Source organism: Molossus molossus, unplaced genomic scaffold (genome assembly GCF_014108415.1).
Source record: "Molossus molossus isolate mMolMol1 unplaced genomic scaffold, mMolMol1.p scaffold_m16_p_18, whole genome shotgun sequence".
Lineage (NCBI taxonomy): Eukaryota > Metazoa > Chordata > Mammalia > Chiroptera > Molossidae > Molossus > Molossus molossus.
In genome coordinates this window covers 4,258,462-4,277,549 of record NW_023425353.1, presented here as the reverse complement: position 1 = coordinate 4,277,549, position 19,088 = coordinate 4,258,462, and the positions used below count along the sequence as shown (strand labels likewise).

The following is a 19,088-nucleotide window of genomic DNA, read 5'->3' as shown; positions in this document are numbered from 1 at the left end:
CTGGTAATGTGATCCCTCCTACTTTGTTCTTCTTTTTCAAGATGACTGTGGCTTTCCGAGGTCTTTTTTGATTCCATATGAACTTTTGAAATATTTGTTCTAGTTCTGTGAAGTATGTTGTTGGTATTTTGATGGGGATTGCATTGAATCCATAAATTGCCTTGGGTAATATGGACATTTTAATGATATTAATTCTTCCAATCCATGAACAAGGTATGTGCTTCCACTTTTTTATATCTTCCTCTATTTCTTTTTTCAATGACCTGTAGTTTTCTGCGAATAGGTCCTTTATTTCTTTGGTTAAGTTTATTCCTAGGTATCTTAATATTTTTGCCGCAGTGATAAATGGGATTGTTTTCATAGTTTCTCTTTCTGTGAGTTCATCATTGGTGTATAAGAATGCCATCGATTTCTTGATGTTAATTTTGTATATTGCTACTTTGCCAAATTTATTTATTAAGTCTAGTAACCTTTTGATGGAGTCTTTGGTGTGTTCTATGTATAGTATCATGTCACCTGCGAATAATGACAGTTTCAGTTCCTCCTTTCCAATTTGGATCCCTTTTAATTTTTCTTCCTGTCTGATTGCTAAGACTTTCAGTACTATGTTAAATAAGAGTGGCAAAAGTGAGCATCCTTGTTTTGTTCCTGTTCTTAAGGGAAATGCTCTTAGTTTTTGCCCATTGAGTATGATGTTGGCTGTAGGTCTTTCATATATGGCCTTTAATATGTCGAGTTATGATCCCTCTATTCCCACATTGCTGAGCGTTTTTTTATCAGAAATGGGTGCTGGATTTTGTCAAATGCTTTTCCAACATCTATTGATATGATCATATGATTTTTATCTTTCATTTTGTTTATGTGGTGTATCACATTTGTTGATTTGTGAATATTGTACCAGCCTTGCGTCCCTGGAATGAATCCCACTTAGTCATGGTGAAGAATTTTTTGGATGCATTGCTGGATTCGATTTGCTAGTATTTTGTTCAGGATTTTTGCACCTATGTTCATCAGAAATATTGGTCTGTAGTTTTCTTTCTTTGTAGTGTCTTTTTCTGGTTTTGGAATTAGAATTATGCTGGCCTCAGAAATTGAGGTTGGAACCCTTTCTTCTTCTTGAATTTTTTGAAACAGTTTGAGGAGAATGGGTATTAGTTCTTCTTTGATTGTTTGGTAGAATTCCCCCGTGAAGCCGTCTGGGCCTGGGCTTTTGTTTGCTGGGAGAGTCTTGATTACATCTTTAATTTCTTTTGTTGTTATTGGTCTGTTCAAGTTTTCTATCTCTTCCCGGTTCAGTTTTGGGAGACTATGTGTTTCTAGAAATTTGTGCATTTTGTTTAGATTGTCAAATTTGTTGCCGTATAATTGTTCATAACATTTGTTAATGATCGTTTGTATTTCTGTGGTGTCAGTTATTTTTTCTCCTCTTTTATTTCTGATTTTGTGTATTTGGGTTATTTCTCTTAGTTTCTCGGTGAGTCTAGCTATGTGTCCATCAATCTTGTTTATCTTTTCAAAGAACCAGCTCTTTGTTTCATTGATCCTTTGAATTGTGTTTTTGGTCTCCATATAATTTATTTCTGCTCTGATCTTTACTATTTCTTTCCTTCTACTTGCTCTGGGGTTTTCTTTTTGTTTGCTTTCTAGTTCTTTAAGTTGTGAGGTTAGATAGTCTACTAGAAATTTTTCTTGCTTCTTGAAGTAGGCCTGTAGTGCTATGAACTTTCCTCTCAGAACTGCTTTCACTGCATCCCATAGATTTTTTGTTGTTGTGTGTCTATTTTCATTGGTTTCCAGGAAGTTTTCAATTTCTTCCTTGATCTCCATGGTAATCCATTCATTGTTCAATAACATGCTATTTAGCCTCCATGTTTTCAAATGTCTTTGCATGTTCTTGTTGCAATTGATTTTTAGTTGCATGCCATTGTGATCTGAGAAGGTGCTTGATATGATTTCAATTTTCTTGAACTTGTAGAGACATAGTTTGTGTCCTAACATGTGGTCTATCTTTGAGAATGTCCCATGTGCACTTGAGAAGAATGTGAATTCTGCAGTTTTGGGGTATAATTCTCTGTATATATGTATTAAAACCATTTGATCTAGCGCTTCATTTAGAGTCTGTGTATCTTTGTTAATTATGTGTATAGAAGATCTATCCAGTGATGTCAGCGCAGTGTTGAAATCCATTGCTATGATTGTATTGCTGTTGATTTCTCCTTGGAAGTCCTCCAGAAGATTTTTAAATATATTTTGGTGCTCCCATATTGGGTGCATATATTTCCCAAGGTTATATCTCCTTGTTGGATAGATCCTTTCAATATTATGTAGTGGCCTTCTTTGTTTCTAGTTATGGCCTTCATTTTGAAATCTACTTTATCAGATATGAGTATTGCTGCCCCATATTTTTGTGCTTTTTGTTTGCTTGAAAGATTTTTTTCCATCCCTTCACTTTCAACCTATGTGAGTCTTTTGTTGTGAGGTGGGTCCTTGTAAACAACATATATGTGAGTCATACTTTCTTATCCAGTCAGCTACTCTGTGTCTTTTTATCGGAGCATTCAAACTATTCACATTTGAGGTGCTAATTGATATGTACTTATTTATTGCCATTTTTGTTTAGTGTGGTTCTATTTTTCCTCCTATTTCTTCTACTAATTACAGCAGTCTTTTTAGCATATCTTGCAGTGCTGGTTTGGTGTTAATATATTCCCTTAGCCTTTTTTTTTTTTTGTCTGGAAAGCTGTTTATTTGACCTTCTATTTTAAATGTTAGCCTTGCTGGGTAGAGTAGTCTTGGATTCAGATCCTTGTTTTTCATGACCTTGATTATTTCATGCCACTCCTTTCTGGCCTGTAGTGTTTCTGTTGAGAAGTCAGCTGAGAGCCTTATGGGGGTTCCTTTGTAGGTAACCTGTTGCTTATCTCTTGCTGCTTTTGGATTCTCTCTTTGTCTTTAATTTTTGGTATTTTAATTACTATGTGTCTTGGTGTGGGCCTGTTTGGGTTCTTCTTAATTGGGGCTCTCTGTGCTTCCTGAACTTGAATGCCTTCTTCCTTTGTCAAGTTAGGAAAGTTTTCTGTCACTATTTCTTTAAATATATTCTCTAACCCTTGCCCATTTTCTTTCTCTTTGGGGACGCCTATGATTTGAATGTTATTACATTTCCAGTTGTTCCACAGTTCTCTTAAGCTATCTTCCAGTGTTTTAATTGCTTTTTTTTTTTTTTTTCTGATTGGTGGATTCCTATTACCCTGTATTCTACTTCACAGATCCGGTCCTCAGCTTCCTCTACTCTGCTGGTTAGTCCTTCCAATGTGTTCTTAATTTCTGCTATGTCATTTTTCATTTCCACTTGGTTGTTTTCAATGTTTCTATATCTTTACTCATGGTTCTGATGTCCTTACTCATGCTGTTGAGCTTCCTTAAGATCATGGCTCTGAACTATCCCTCTGATAATTTGCTTAGCTGCATTTATCTCATCTTCGATAGAGTTCTCTTGTCCTTTCATTTGGTATTTGTTTCTTTGTTTCACCATTTTGGCTATCTCAGTGGGTTTTGGATCCTGTCAAATTTTTCCTGTGGGTGTTGGTGTTCTGCTATTTGTGGCTCCCTCTACTGGATTTGGATGTGCCTAGGTGGGCCCACGTTAAACACCACTGTCATGTTTTACTTTCCTGGGTAGATTTCTAAGCCCAGGAAAGGTTCAGTTATCCTCTAGCTTTTTCTTGTTGGCTAGTAGTCTACTCAGTGCCTTGGAAAGTAGCCCTGGTGTCCTGCATAAGAGGATTTCCAGAGGGTGGAATAGATGCTGGTTATTAATGAGCCTCAATTTGCATTTCTTTGCCTCACCTGGGAAAGGCTGAATCTCTGAAGGGGTTGCAGCTGCTTTTCCCCACAGGTCTGGGAAGGAGCACATTGGCCACTGTCCTTTCTGGCCACAACTCAGCAAAAACTCTGAGTGCCCTCCAAGTCCTGGGGGCCCCACAGAGTTCCATCCCAATCCGTCCTCCCTCTGCCATAGCTCCCAGGTGAGTGGCGCTGGCTGTTTTAGCTCTCTGTCCTGGCTCTCTGCACTTTGGAGTGGGCTTGGTCTTTTTTCCCCAAGGGTGCTGCTCACAGCTAAGACTGCTGCTATTTGTGGGCTCCCAGGCCGCCACCCTCTCACACCTCCCCAGATCCTACCAGTGTCCCTGGTTATGTGGTCCTGCCCTGCTGCTTTTCTGTTGCTGTTTTCCCAGGATTTTTCTTTATTTTAGTTGCAATTCCCTTTTGGTCCTAGGTGATCATCTGTGTAACTTCTATTCACTCGGCCTCCATTTTCACATCCTCTAAGCCTATCTTGTGCGCAGCTGGGTTGCACAGGCCTCTCTGGTGCCCCTGCTCATTGCAGGTCTCACGGGTAATATGATGGCACAATCCCTTTGGGGACCCGGCTCCATGCCTATGTTATGGGCTGCTGGGTCGCACAGTTCCCTCTGGTGCTTCAGCACCCTGCAGGTCCTGCGGGTAACTAGATATTATAGTCCCTGCTGGGTCTCACAGGCCTCTCTGGTGCCCCGGCACCCTGCGTTTCCTGTGTGCGGGCAGCTGGATCGCACCAGTCTCTCTCGTGATCTGGCTTCCCACTGCTCTTGTGAGCTACTGGACCACACGGGCCTCTGTGGAGCCCCAGGTCCCATCTCTGGTGGCTGGGGAGTGCTGCTGCCCCGTGGGGCTCAACTACTGCTCAGCCTTTGCTGTAGTTTTTGGGGATAGGTCTCAGCTGCTGGTCTGTGCTTCTGTTGCTTGGGGATGGATGTCTGCTCCCCAGCCTCTGTTGCTGGGGGTATATCTCGACCCTGACCGGGCTGCTACTGTGGGGAATGGTGCTGGGCTCCGGGCTGTCTGTGGCTTCCATGACCAGCACCTTGGCAGCTCCACTACTGTGCACTGGTCTGTGTTGACACAGAGTGTCCACTGGTCCAATTGTGCCAGGTGCGCTGGTGGGCTCAGGTTGCTGGGCCCTAGCTGCTCCCACTGCCTCCTCCCAGGGAAGACCCGGGATCTTCCCAAATGGTGGGACCTCCCCATGGCGCAAGGAGAAGCGCCCTGAAGGGCCGCTCACCGCGGTAGCCGGCTGCTCTGTCCACAGCACAGGGACCTTCTGCTCGGCAGCTCTGCACTGCTGGTGTTTGGTCGTCCACCTTCACATCCACTCACACTCTCTCACACACTCACCCTCCCTCTGGTCCTGCCTGTCACCATCTTCTGTCTTATAATTTTCTGAGGACAGGTCTTTTATCTCCTTGGTTAATTTTATTCCTAGGTATTTTTCTATGTAACTGTAAATAGGATTGTTTTCTTAATTTATCTTTCTGATAGTTATTTTTAAAAACTTTAAAGCAGTTAAAAATTTTTAACTTTTAATTTTAAACAATAAGGCAAATATAAACAGTATAAAAGATGAAGTTTATATATACACATTAATGGTGTGTTCTTTTCAGACAAAATACTGAAACAGTTTAAAAACAAAAACTATACAGAAGACTTCATGCTATAATAGCTCAAACTTAAAATTTCTTCAGAGAGATTCACATGTCTAGTAACAGAATAAACTAATAACCTAGTATAATTTGTTTTTTAATTAAATCCACTTATGAGGCTGAAATTTCATTTTTCAGAAAAACAATAATATTTATGTAGGATAAGCTAGTCTATATATACCAAGTTTTTTTTTTAAATATGTTTTTATTGATTTTTTTTTTAGAGAGAAAAGAAAGGAGAGAGAGATAGAAACATTGCTGTGAGAGAGAAATATCGATTGGCTGCCTCCTGCATGTCCTCTATAGGGGATCGAGCCTGCAACCTGGGCATGTGCCCTGACAGGAATCGAACCTGGCCCTCTTGTTCCATGGGACAATGCTCAATCCACTGAGCCACACTGTCTGGGCTATACTAAGTTCTTATGTGAAGTTTATTTTGTTTTTGTTTTTTGAAATAAATGGATTGTGCCCAGCCAGTGTGGCTCACTGGTTGAGTGTCGACCCATGCACCAAGAGGTCACTGGTTCGATTCCCACTCAGGGCATATGCTGAGGTTGTGGGCCTGATCCCCAGTGGGGGGCATGCAGGAGGCAGCCAGTTGATGTTCTTTCTCATTGATGTTTCTCTCTGTCTTCTTCTCCCTTCCTGTCTCTAAAATCTATAAAAAATATGATTTTTAAAAATAGATTGCTGGGAGTTAGTATACATTTAATACTTTTCTGCCTTGATAGAAGTTTAGGTCAGATGTTAAGTTTTATCACTTTGACACTGTCCTTAACTCATGTAGGAATTTAAAGGACCTTACCAGTTTTGCAAACATAAGTAAAGCCTTAGTCACACTTAATTTTAAAAAAATCCTTAGGGATACCTTAGGGTAATAAAGTGACTTTCTCATAAAAATAGTTTGAAGGGGAAGTTAAGTTTTTCACTCAAATCATGGTGTACAGAAAAGTTGGTATAGAGCAACCGTCTGTCAGAGCCCAGCAGGAGCCCCAGCACTTACATTGTTTAGCGTTCCCTTGGTGTCCCCACTGTCTGGAGCAGTGTTAAACCGTGTTCTAAGCCTCACCGGTTCAAAATGCTATGTATGGCAAGGCAAATAAAGTAGTGAAAAAACATTGTAAAGTCCACCATTTGTAAAAATTCAAGTTTTATAATAGCTTACTGCAGCAGCTGCAGATAAATTACTCACCTTATTACAAAACTAAACCTTTGTAAACAAGTTTAAATTTTATTTTCAACAAACAAATTGCACTAAGCAAGAGTATATGAATTTTAAAAATTTAAAAACTAGATTCAGAGTTCTATATCACTTAATGTACCCTTTAAGGTAGCACTTATCTAGTTTAAAACTTAGATGATAAAATTCCTGGTTCAAGATAAACATAGTAACACTGGATCAAACATTTTTATGGCTTCTATCCAGTCACCTTGGGAATGAATTCATCTTTGTAAACAAGTCCTGCTGTTTCTTTAAAGAGCTGACATAGGAATGAATAAATTTCTTAGTGCCAATTTTAAGTGTTTTTTAAAATATGCTTTTATTGATTTTTTAGAGAGAGAGAGAGAAACATCGATTGGCTGCCTCCTGCACACCCCCAACTGGGGATCGAGCCTGAAACCCGGGCATGTGGCCTGACTTCTCAGTCCAGGGGACGATGCTCAATCCACTGAGTCACACCAGCTGGGTAGCAGTATTTTTAAATCAAAGAATGGTATTGAAATTTCTGAATTGGCTAAGATAGTCATAGCACTATTTTCCTGTAAAGCTTTAGCAGTTCCTTTTTTAAAATTCTACCAAAAACTCGTGAATATTTGTTTGCTTCACTAACTTCATTAGTGTTTCCTGGTGTTTTTTCAGTGCTCTGCAGTGGTGTCATAATGCCTCAATGCACACTGGTGACAATATCCCCCCTTCCTGAAGGTTTTTATGCAATTCACTTCCTCCACCATAGCCAGATGATGTGTATGTGTCAGGATATTGTGGCCTTCCATAGAAATTTTCTTAAAAATCTTCACTTTCACTGGACGAGTACCTTTAGTACACTGACAAAGGCACCATGCTACGTACACGTTCAGAAACGGTGTCCCTTCCAGACCCGAGCTTTCTTAGCAGCTTCCACAGAGGTGCGATGGGCCGGCAGCCGCAGCCAGTACTCTGCACTGGACTCTCGTGATCAGCGGCTGGAATACACAGATCTGAAAGCTGGGCTCTCCGAATGAGCTTTCCCTGCGAGGACTGACGCAGAAGTCTAGGAGCATCTTTAAGAGCATCAGTTTGGAGGCAAAGGTTTAGGCAGGAGAAGTGTTGCAGGACAAAGTTCTCATTTTAAAGCCTTTAATATAATGAGTTCCATTCCTAAGACATCCTCTTCTCTGCGAGCACCATCAGGGACAACATAAGGAATCTCTTGGTGCTTAGGAGCACAGATTTCCTCAAATTTGGAAGCAATCAATAATGAGGTAATCCCAATGAGTTGAAGCATATTTTTATTTATATCCTTTTGTGTCAACACAAATCTATCAAAAAAGTATTGCACAAAGCAAAATGCTTCCCTATGAAGTGTGTATACTTCAGATACCTCTAAAAACCAGTCTAGGAATAACGACCTCATCTGTGGTTCCAAGTCAGCATGCAGAACTTCAAAATGCTTGTCATGAACATATCAGGTTCCTTCCTTTAATATCTTTAGCCAGACATCCTTTGAACATCCCTAGCTTAAGTCAGGCAATGGTGAAGTTTGAATAAAAATATTTTTAAATCTGTAATTTGTAAATCTGGAGAAATCACTTGTTCCCATTTCTTTGCGGGGTGTTGCAACAACATCGCAAGGACTGACCCCTCCATGCACTACAGGTGGCTAACAGTTCCTGATCTCATACTGATGTTTCTTGGCGACCTTCTCCTATTTTCTTTTTTGACATCCTGGGCTGTTTTGCTCTTCTTGGCCTGAATCATCTGGGCTTCTTCGGGGGAGAAATCAGTGTGGCTGGGCTGGGGTTGCTGCTTAACTTGTAAACGGCTACTGCGTCTTGATGAAACCTCGCCAGACCTGCTACCATTGGCTCTCCTCTTTCTGGCAGTTTTATTGGTGCATGACAATGCAACCAATTTCTGAATATTAATTTTATATCCTACTACTTTACTGAATTCATTTATTAGGTTTAACAGCTTTTTTGGTGGACTCTTTAGTGTTATCTATATAGTATTGTGTCATCTGCGAACAACAACAGTTTTACTTTTTCCTTTCTAAGTTGGATACCTTTTATTTCTTCTTCTCTGATTGCTGTGGCTAGGACTTCCCATTGTGAACACTTTTGTATCTTTACAATTTTGTATTATGTACATGTATTATGTAAGCAAAGATTTAATTTAAAAAACATGCTTTGGCCCTGGCCGGTTTGGCTCAGTGGTTGGAGTGTCAGCCTGCGGACCAGAGAGTCCCAGGTTCTGTTCCTGATAGGAGCTCATACCTAAAAAATCCCCAAAAAACAAAACATGCTTTGGGCAACAAAATATCAGAGCTACATAATGATGAAATAGTCTAACATTCCTCTTCTCCAGGCCTCTTTCCCAGAAGCAGATGCTGCCAGAGGTTGGTGTGTATTCTTCTGAATCAGTGTTCTCAACTTAGCTGTGTATTATAAAAATAAAAAATATAATATTATATGTGTGTGTGTGTGTGTGTGTGTGTGTGTGTACTGTTTTACTATTTATCTAGGTTGCCTTTTCTTTTTACCTCTTTTGGTTACAGAGTAATAGATTTTAGGTTTGACTCTTGCTGAGTTAGTATCACTAATTCTAAATATTCATAGATAGATAGATAGTTTATTTTTTAATGATAAGTTTCTTTTGAACTAGTGGGGCAAATCACAAAGCTTTAACTCATTTTTTAGTAGCTATTTTAGTCAAGGCTATTTTGGTAGTAAAAAAATATATGCTCCAATGTAATATATACCAAATGAAGGTATTTTATAAGACAATAATAAGATGTCTCATGGAAATTAAAATTAGCTGCTAAAACAAACACCAATCTTCAGTGGCCTAACAGAATAAAGGTTTATTTCTTACTCCCTATATAGATCAATTGGTTTTTACCAGGTGGCCTTCCAGAAAGTGATTGATGGACATAGGCTCCTTCTACCTAATGGTTCTGTTGGGTCTTGAACCCTCTGTTGGATCCCGTTCATTGACCAGTTAGTGAGCAAACACAGATAGAGCCTGGGCCTGGCCAGGTGGCTCAGTTGTTGGAGCATCATCCCATATACAAAAAGGTTCTAGGTTTCAATCCCCATTTGGTCACATGCAGGAGGCAGATGATCAATGTTTTTCTCTCCCTTCTTTCCCCAAAAAATAATCAATAAATATGTGCTTGGGTGAGGATTAATAAAATAATAATAATAATAATAATAATAATACTAGAGCGCAGCAGGGCTCATGGGAGAATCAGGAAGCCACGACTGGAAGTGGTGCACATGCCTTCTGTCCACATTCCATTGGCTGGGACTTGGCCACACGGTATGACTTGAGTGCGGGACTCTGGACAATGCAGTCTGACTACCCAGCAGTAAGAGGGGAACATAGTGCTGGTAACACTGGCAGCCTCTGACATAACAGGAAGTGTGCGGTGGATTAAACAAGAAGCTGGGTAATGTTTAGGAACCCTAGCAGCTATGCTTTCTCTTTCTTTGGGGCTATATAATCTGTCTTTTTCTCCATGCAAACTATACCATTATTCTCTCTTCTCCATTTCTCTCTCTCCTCTTCTCGCTCTCTGTTTCTCTCTTTCTGTGTGTCTGTCTCTGTCTCGGTCTCTGTCTCTGTCTCTGTATTGCCTCGTCTTTCCCCGTCTCTCCCTCTTAAGGTAGACTTGAGAGAACCTCTGGCTGTTTTATCTGCCAGACAAACTGCCTGTTCTCAAAGTAAATATCTAATTTTAGCTGTAAGTGCTACCAAGTAACCGTTCAGTTTACAGTGGTCTGCGGTGGGGTCCTGGCAGCGGGACGGCTTCTCGGAGTCAGTGGGCAGGAGCTCAGCGGGGAGAAGGCGCGAGGACGGGCCCGCCGCGGGAGTGGTGGGCCGGCCAGGAAGCAGCGCGCTGCACCAGGCTGGCAGCGAGAGGGAAGGGTGCTGCCCGCTGGGCCAGAGCAGGTGCGAACTTCTAGACCATGATAAGAACTCCGGATTGTTTTCCTCACAACATGGAAAGTCAATCCCGTCTCTTTAAATATCTATTTTTTAGAATACGGACTACTCTAACTATTAGGCTTTTTTTCTTCAAAAGTTAGCAAGAACAGCGTAACTGAGTGGGGCAGAATGGTTTTGACCACACGTTGACTATAGTCATAGGGGAGGAAGACACAGCCATGGCCAGCTACGTGCTAATGTACACTAACCACACTTCCCCTGTCTCCCGATGAGCTAATCCACGCCAGCAGAACTGTGAAACAAAGTCATTAAGAATTAAAGTACCGGAAATACTTTTTTTATAATGTATAATTGCCTAAAATTGATAAATGTAGCAATTACCAGACAAAGACTGAGAGCAGAAATGCCTATTCTGTTTATGCTAAGATTATGTGTGTAGTGTGTTTTATGTAGCTACTCACTAGTTGAAACATAAGCGACATTGATTCTCTTTGTTCAGTAATCACCACGACACATATATCCTGGGATGGAAAGTCGGTGGCAGAAATGTGCTGTTAATGATGTGTGGACACGAAATTTCCTATATTACGAAACATGGCCTGAAATATCAAAATATGTTCTTATCAAGTGCAAAGTCAAATTAAACAAAGTTATTCTACTAAATGAGTATTAATTTCTTAATACTGATAGTAATAGAACAAACCTATTAAAGGAAAACATATTCATGACTATATAAACACTAAATAGCTTTATATGATTTTATAAGTATTCCCTGAGAAAAAGAAATAAAATTATCAATATTTTTACAGACTAAGACCAAATTAAATATAACTATCTTACAAAATAAAAAGATCTTTAAATTATCATGAACATTATTCTGTTCTTAGTTCTCTAACAATCATTTTCATAGGCAATCCAGTTCCAATATTTACCAGGTATCTGACCGTAGGCAGTTTATGTACTCTCTTTGAGCCTCAGTTTTCTCATCTGTAAATGGTTATCTTAGGTCATAATGTATAAGATTATTTTAAGGACTGAGATATTCTATCTAAAGCATATAACACAATTCCTAGCACTTAATAAAAGTCATCACTCAATAAAAGATAGATCTCGTCTATAAAATAATTTCTTAGCATCTCTTCAAAATGAGAACTTCCATGTGTTCACTCAATAAAATACAGTTTTGAGATACTACTAGATATTTGGAAGTAGATACACAAAGAAATATAAACCTCATTGTTCTTATCTTTGAAAAATTTATAGTTTTATGGGGTGCACTACTAATAGTTAAGTATACTACCAGGAAATATGTGGTTAAGTGATAAATTGATGTCATAGACCTAAGTTTCCTGAAACATAAGGCTTTATTTATTTATTTATTTATTTTTAATCCTCACTCGAGGGTATTTTTCCATCCATCTTCAGAGAGAGAGAGAGAGAGAGAGAGAGAGAGAGAAACATTGATGTGAGAGAGACACATTGACTGGTTACCTCCCGCACAACCAGGGTCGGGGATGAACCACAACCGAGGTACGTGCCCTTGACTGGAATCGAACCTGCGACTCTTTGGTCCGACAGCCAATGCTCTAAATGCTGAGCCAAACCTGCCAGGGCACTTAAGGCCTCTTTTAATTTTTTTTCTTTATTGATTTTTAGAGAGAGAGTAAGGGAGAGGGAGAGAGAGATAGAAACGCCGATGAGAAAGAACATTGATTGGCCACCTCCTGCACGCCCCCCCCCCCTCCCCAGGGATCAGGCCCACAGTCTGGGCATGTGCACTGACTAAGAATAGAACTGGTGACCTCTTGATTCATGGGTTGATGCTCAACCACTGAGCAACACTGGCTGGGCAAGTCTTCTTTTAAAGAAAAGTGTTCTCTCAGACTCCCTGGGTTGACTTGAATTACTTTTGCTATAATGATATTTAAATATTTACAAATATATCAGTAAAAATTTTGCTACATATGATATCTGAGATTTTGCTGCCTACATTTTCTTCTAAAATTTTTGTGGACTCATGAGTTACATTTATCCATTTTGAGTTTATTCTTGTGTATGGTGTAAGTTGGTGTTCTACCTTCATTTTTTTTTTGCAAGGAGCTGTCCAATTTTCCCAACACCATTTATTGAAGAGGCTGTATTTACTCCACTGTATGCTCTTGCCAACTTTGTCAAATATTAATTGAGTATATTGTCTTGGGTCAATTTCTGGGTTCTCTATTCTGTTCCATTGATCAATATGCCTGTTCTTGTGCCAGTACCAGGTTGTTTTGATTACAGTGGCTTTGTAGTATAGCCTGAAATCTGGTAATGTGATCCCTCCTACTTTGTTCTTCTTTTTCAAGATTATTGTGGCTATTCAGGGTCTTTTCACTGATACAATACCTAAGGCAAGAGAAACATAGGGAAAAATGAACACATGGGACTACATCAAACTAAAAAGCTTCTGCACAGCAAAAGAAACAACTATCAAAACGGAAAGGGATCCCACTATATGAGAGACTATAATTGCCAATGATGCATCAGATAAGGGGTTAACTTCCAAAATATATAGAGTGCTCATACAACTCAACAAAAGGAAGACAAAGAATTCAATTAAAAAATGGGCAGAGGAACTAAATAGACACCTCTCCAAACAGAACATACAAATGGCCAAGAGACATATGAAGAAATGCTCTACATCATTAATCATCAGAGAGATGCAAATTAAAACAACAATGAGGTCTCACCTCACACCTGTCAGAATGGCTCCATCAACAAATCATCAAACAAGTGCTGGCGAGGGTGTGGAGAAAAGGAGACTCTAGTGCACTGCTGGTGGGAATGCAGACTGTGGTGCAGCCACTGTGGAAAACACTATGGTGTTACCTCAAAAAGTTAAAAATTGAACTCCCATTTGACCCAGTGATCCCACTTCTAGGAATATACCCTAACAAACCTGAAACACCAATCAGAAAGAATATATGTACCCCTATGTTCATATTAGCACTATGTACAATAGCTAAGATCTGGAAACAACCCAAGTGTCCTTCAAAAGCTGTGGTACATGTACACAATGGAATACCATGCAGCTGTAAAAAAGAAAGATCTCTTATCCTTTGAAATGGCATGGAAGGACCCGGAGAGTATTATGCTAAGTGAAACAAGCCAAGCAGAGAAAGAGAAATATTACATGATCTCACTTATTTGTGGAATATAATGAACTAAACAAAATGCTGAACAAAATTAACCCAGAGACATAGAGGTGGGGGACTGATGAAGAAGCCTTAAAGGAGGGAGACTGGCGGGGGGGGGGGGGGAGTGATAAACCACAGAACTTACATGTATGTATGCATGACCAGTGAACGCAGACAACAAAGCTGGGGATGGGGTGGGGGGGAAGGCGAGGAGGGTGTCAATGGGGGAAAAATGAGAAACATCTGTAACAAAAAATTAATAAATAAAAAATAAATAAATTTAAAAAGACAGAAAAGAATATTTACAAATATAAAAGCATGTTATAAACTCCCTATTGCTCTCAGGTAACCATAAAACAAAAGCAAATAAACAAATTAAATACAAGCTACAGAATCAATGAAATTCAAATCAATGTAATTTAATGTATACAGTAATGTTTTCTGAAACAAAGGGTAGTTTAGAAGTTTGGGGAAGTAGGAAGGGAGCAGATATCAACAAGGCTTTCTGTTCAAGTAGGGTTTGAGACAGCAAAGCAGGTGAAGAGGGTTAATGTATACAACATCTTTCCAGAGAGGAAGTCAGCTGCCTAGGAGCCTGGACACATGGTCTACTAGAGAATTTTAGTGAAAGGAAGAAAAAATAAATAAGATGCAAAGTGAAGAAGGTTACAAATCCAAGAAATTTTTCTTTTAAGCTAAGGAATATCTGTGCTTGTTTGAAGACACAAAGAAGGAACCAATTGAAAGGGGAGACTGATGATGTAACCCACAGGAGAGTGCTGAGGAAAAGCAAGGGGGGAAGAGTATATCGGCAGCACTGCAGTCCTCTTCTCTTCCACCCAGAACATTTCTCTCCTTTCCTCCAGTAAAAGGTCCAACCCTTATTATACTCTGCTGTGACTGGTCAGTGAAGGGAGTTCTGAACCAAGTTTAACCAACCAGATAGTTTTTTCTGAGACTTTTTTTTCTACAAAAAGTTTTATTGTTTTCATCTGGTCTGATACGTGAAAGAAGGCTCCAGGTTGGTTAAATAGATGTCTAATGGTTTCAGAGAGAGGCTCAGGCAGAAGCCCAGCTCCAGGGGGTGCAGATGGGCTCCTCAAATGTCTCTGGCCTCCAAAGGCTCCTAGTCATTCTTGAGGGTGAGCCTTTTGAAGAGACACTTGCCCAGCCTAGCCTGGGGGTTGGCCAGCCTGCAGAGATTAGTCAGGTGGTTGCCTATCTTCTTGATGAGTTTCACCTTCTCATCCAGGAAGTGCTTCTCCAGGAAGTCACAGAGATGAAGGTCTGTGGGGATAGAACCCAGGGCATGTAGATTCAAAAGCGCCTAGTTCAGGTTCTTCTCCAGGACCATGGCAGCTTCCACAGTGTCCTGAGTTTTACCTGCTCATCTTTGGAAGACTTCTGCACATCCAGGAAGAGGGCATGGTCAATGTGTTGGCTCTGCCTCTTCAAGAGACAATGGGAGTGCCCTGGCCAGTTTGGCTCAGCGCTTGGAGCATCGGCCTGCAGACCAGAGAGTGCCAGGTTCGGTTCCCGCTCGAAGCACGTACAAAAAAAAAGAGAGAGACAGTGGGAGCCCTGGTGCTCCTCCTCTGCCAACTCTCAGAAGAAGCAGTTCACGCTCTCCACAGCCATATCGTCATGGTTGCAATACAAGCCCAAGGAGAGGTAGGTGTAGGAGGCCCACAGATGCAGGTGACCAGGTAAGTGATGGGGCCTCCACCCGCATGGAATAATTCTGATGAATTTGGGAGCTCATGGTTGTTTGGCAATAAGGAGTAAAGCTCAAAAAATGGTGTTGGCTGCTCTCAGAGGCTGAAGATGGCTGAGATGGCTCTGAAGGGGTGACTGGGAGAGAGGTTGGAGGGAGGTTGGAGGGTGTTTGCAGGCTGGACGAAGGGGCATCCCTGGATCCGTGCCATCCAAACACTGTTGAAGCAAGAGACAGATCTGGGTGACTGCCAAGAGAACTGCCTTTTCTGAGATTTTGAAACTTGAGTTGAGAATCAAAGTACTGAAAGGAGTCTGGCTCGATCATTGTATGGCCCCATGCCAGAGGGAAGAACCACTTCCAAGGTCATCACTATGTCTTGTTATTTCTGTGTGTGTGTGTGTGTGTGTGTGTGTTTTTTTTTTACTTTATTAAATAAATCAATCTTTCCCTAAACTGCCCAGAAATACACTAAGTTAAATGCAACCAAAAGAATATTATCTGGTACATAGTGAGGGCTCTAAACGTTGATGCCGAGACCCACTCTCCTTTCTTTGGGACCGAAGGGAAGCATAAGGAATAGGTGTTAGTCACAGGTGGACAAACAGGTATATGAAAGGGTTCAGGTCAAATGACCTCAAGCTTCTTAACAAAATAAAAAGTTGGATTATCTGCCAAGTGTAAGGTGGCGAAATGTGATTATAAAAAGAGCTTAACACATGAAGGCATTTTTATCTGCTTAGCCCAGGGCACAAAATACCTGTAGAGAATGATCCAATATTGTTTGGAAGACTATTTTTACTAAACAAATTACAAGACTTGGGTACTGGATTTAGAGTTTGAGTCCAGTTCTAACAATAGAAAGAGAAGCTAGTCTGCTAGAGAGAATCTTAAGGGGCACAGTAAGAGAACTGAGCGCTATTTAGAGGAAAGGTGAAATTAGAAATTAGAAATGACTAGTAAATGGCAGTTTATTATGTTTTTTGCCGAGGGGTATGTGATTAAAAATAATCTTCTCTAGCCCTGCTGGTGTGGCTTAGTTGGTGGAGCATCGTCATGCACTGGGAGGTCACCAGCTCAATTTCTGGTCAGGGAACAGGCCCGGGTTGCAGGCTTGATCCCCAGTGAAGGGTGTGCAGGAGGCAGTCAATCAATGTTTCTCTCATCGATGTTTCTATCTCTGTCTCCCTCTCCCTTTCTCTCTCTCTCTAGAAAATCAATAAAAACATTTTTAAAAAGTCTTCAGCCTGGCAGATGTGGCTCAGTGGATTGAGCATTGTCCCATGAACTGAGAGGTCCGGTTCAATTCCCAGTCAGGGCACATGCTCGGGTTTCAGGCTCAATCGCCAGTAGGTGGCGTGCAAGAGGCAGCCCATGGATGTTTCTCACATCAATGTTTCTATTTATCCCTCCCTTCTTCTCTCTCAAAAAAATCAATAAAAACATATTTTTAAAAAATGTCTTCTTCAAAATTTTCCTTAATATAGCTTCTATAAATGTTCCATCACTTTGTTATGCTTTAGGGACAGTAGACATTTGTGCAGGGAAGAGTTGACTGAAAGAGTTGGACAAGATACAGCTCTCATATGAGTTATATAACCAATCACTTGAGAGTTAACAAGAGACAATAAATTGTTTTCAAGCAAGAATCTGCCATAAAAAAAGTTCTTGGTGTTCCAGGACTTGCTCTGACAATGCTATGGTTTGAGAATCCTGAAAGGGAAAAAAAAGGCATATGGAGATTGAGTTTGTGTGGATTCTGGTTATAAAGGAGTAAGAATATTTATATTCTCCAGAATACTCTCCAAATATATATATATATACACACACACATATATATAATCTTAAGGGGAAAAAAAAGTCAAAAACAACCATTTCAGTGTTCTGAAAGTCAACCAAAAGAAAAAAATTGAGAAGCACATATTCATGAAAAAATGCTGACCTTTAGGCAGGAGTAGTAGGTGTCTGTGGCTTTCTTGACTGTTGCTGCTCACACTCTAAGTTGACAGACAAGACTGACCATGAAAACCAGTAGCTTTGTTATTGGAGAGAGTTCACTTGATTTATAGCAGAGAATGGAAAAGTTGTGACCAGTGGTCAGTGGGAAAAGCCTGCAGTAATCTGAGCCTGAGATTTCAGTGTCTCTTGGCTTGAGCGGCACACTAAAGGACTATAAAGAACTTTAATGAGAAAAGAAGATAGCCATTGAAAGGCTTAATAAGCACCCCGCAGATCTCTGGCAGGAAGCCTATGCTCCAGCACAGTGGAGAACTGGCAGAGCCCAGTGGAAACTAAATTCTATGTCAAACTCAAAAACTGCCCATATTTTTAATGCTTTCTTTAAACCAAACAGATCCAACAGCAGAGGGTAAAAGCCTTTTAGTCTATGCAGCAAACACAGGATACAAATACAAATTGAATTAAATTAAACGGAACAGAGACATCAGAGGCTGCACACTGTGGGGTGACAATCTGACGGTGATTAAGTACAAGTAGATCACTTGAAAGAACAACAACTGCTCAGGCCGGTTTGGCTCAGTGGCCAGAGTGTTGGCCCTCGGACCAATGAGAAGCAGATTTAATTCCAGTCAAGGGCATGTACCTCGGTTGTTGTTGGTCCCTGGCCCTGTTTGGGTCGTGCAGGAGGCAACCAGTCGATGTGTCCCTCACAAGTCCATGTTTCTCTCCCTCTCTCCTTCTTCCCATTTTATCTGATGATAAATAGAAAAATATCCTCAGGCGAGGATTAAAAAGAAAAAAGAGCAACAAGTAACAAAAACAGCAACAATAAAAACTATCATATGAAAAATAGAAAATTAGAATCCAGCATTAATATATTATGTAAAATATGCAGTTTTCAACAAAAAATTATGAGAGCTGTAAAAACAAGAGAGGGTGATCCATATTCAAGAAAATAGTAGTCAATAGAAATTGTGTCTGCATGGGTTTAGAAGTTGGATTAGACAAAATAAAAAAAAACCTCAAAGAAGCTATTAAAAAATATTCAAATAATTGAAAAAAATGTTTAAAGAAAAACATGATGACCATGATTTAACAAGCAAAGCATATCGATAAAGAAATAGAAACTATTATAAGGAAACAAATAGAAATTTTAAAGTTGAAAAATACAATAATTGTAATGAAAAGTTCAATAGTAGAACTGAGATGGCAGAAAAAAGAGTAAGTAAAATTGAAGATAAATCAATAGAACTGCCTCAATCTAGGGAACAGAGAAAAATAATGAAGAAAAATAAAGAGCACAGAGGTCTATCAGACGACATCAAATATGTTAATACATGTATAACTGGGGTTCCAGAGAGAGAAGAAGAAAGAAGCAGAAAAAAACATATGGAGAAGTAATGTCTTAAAGTTTACAAACATGCTGAAAAATATTAATCTACAGATCCAAGAAGTTCAATGAACTCTAAGTAGATAAACCAGAAATTCTCACTTAGACCCAACATGAATACTTGTTGAAAGACAAAGAAAAGATTTTGAAAGCAATAATAGTAAAATAACTAATATAT

At 40.0% G+C, this 19,088-nt stretch overlaps 1 pseudogene; it reads right to left on the bottom strand.

Annotated features, from left to right (window-relative positions):
* The window catches only part of LOC118633508, a 103,651-nt pseudogene that overhangs the window by 44,660 nt on the left and 39,903 nt on the right, over positions 1-19,088 (bottom strand).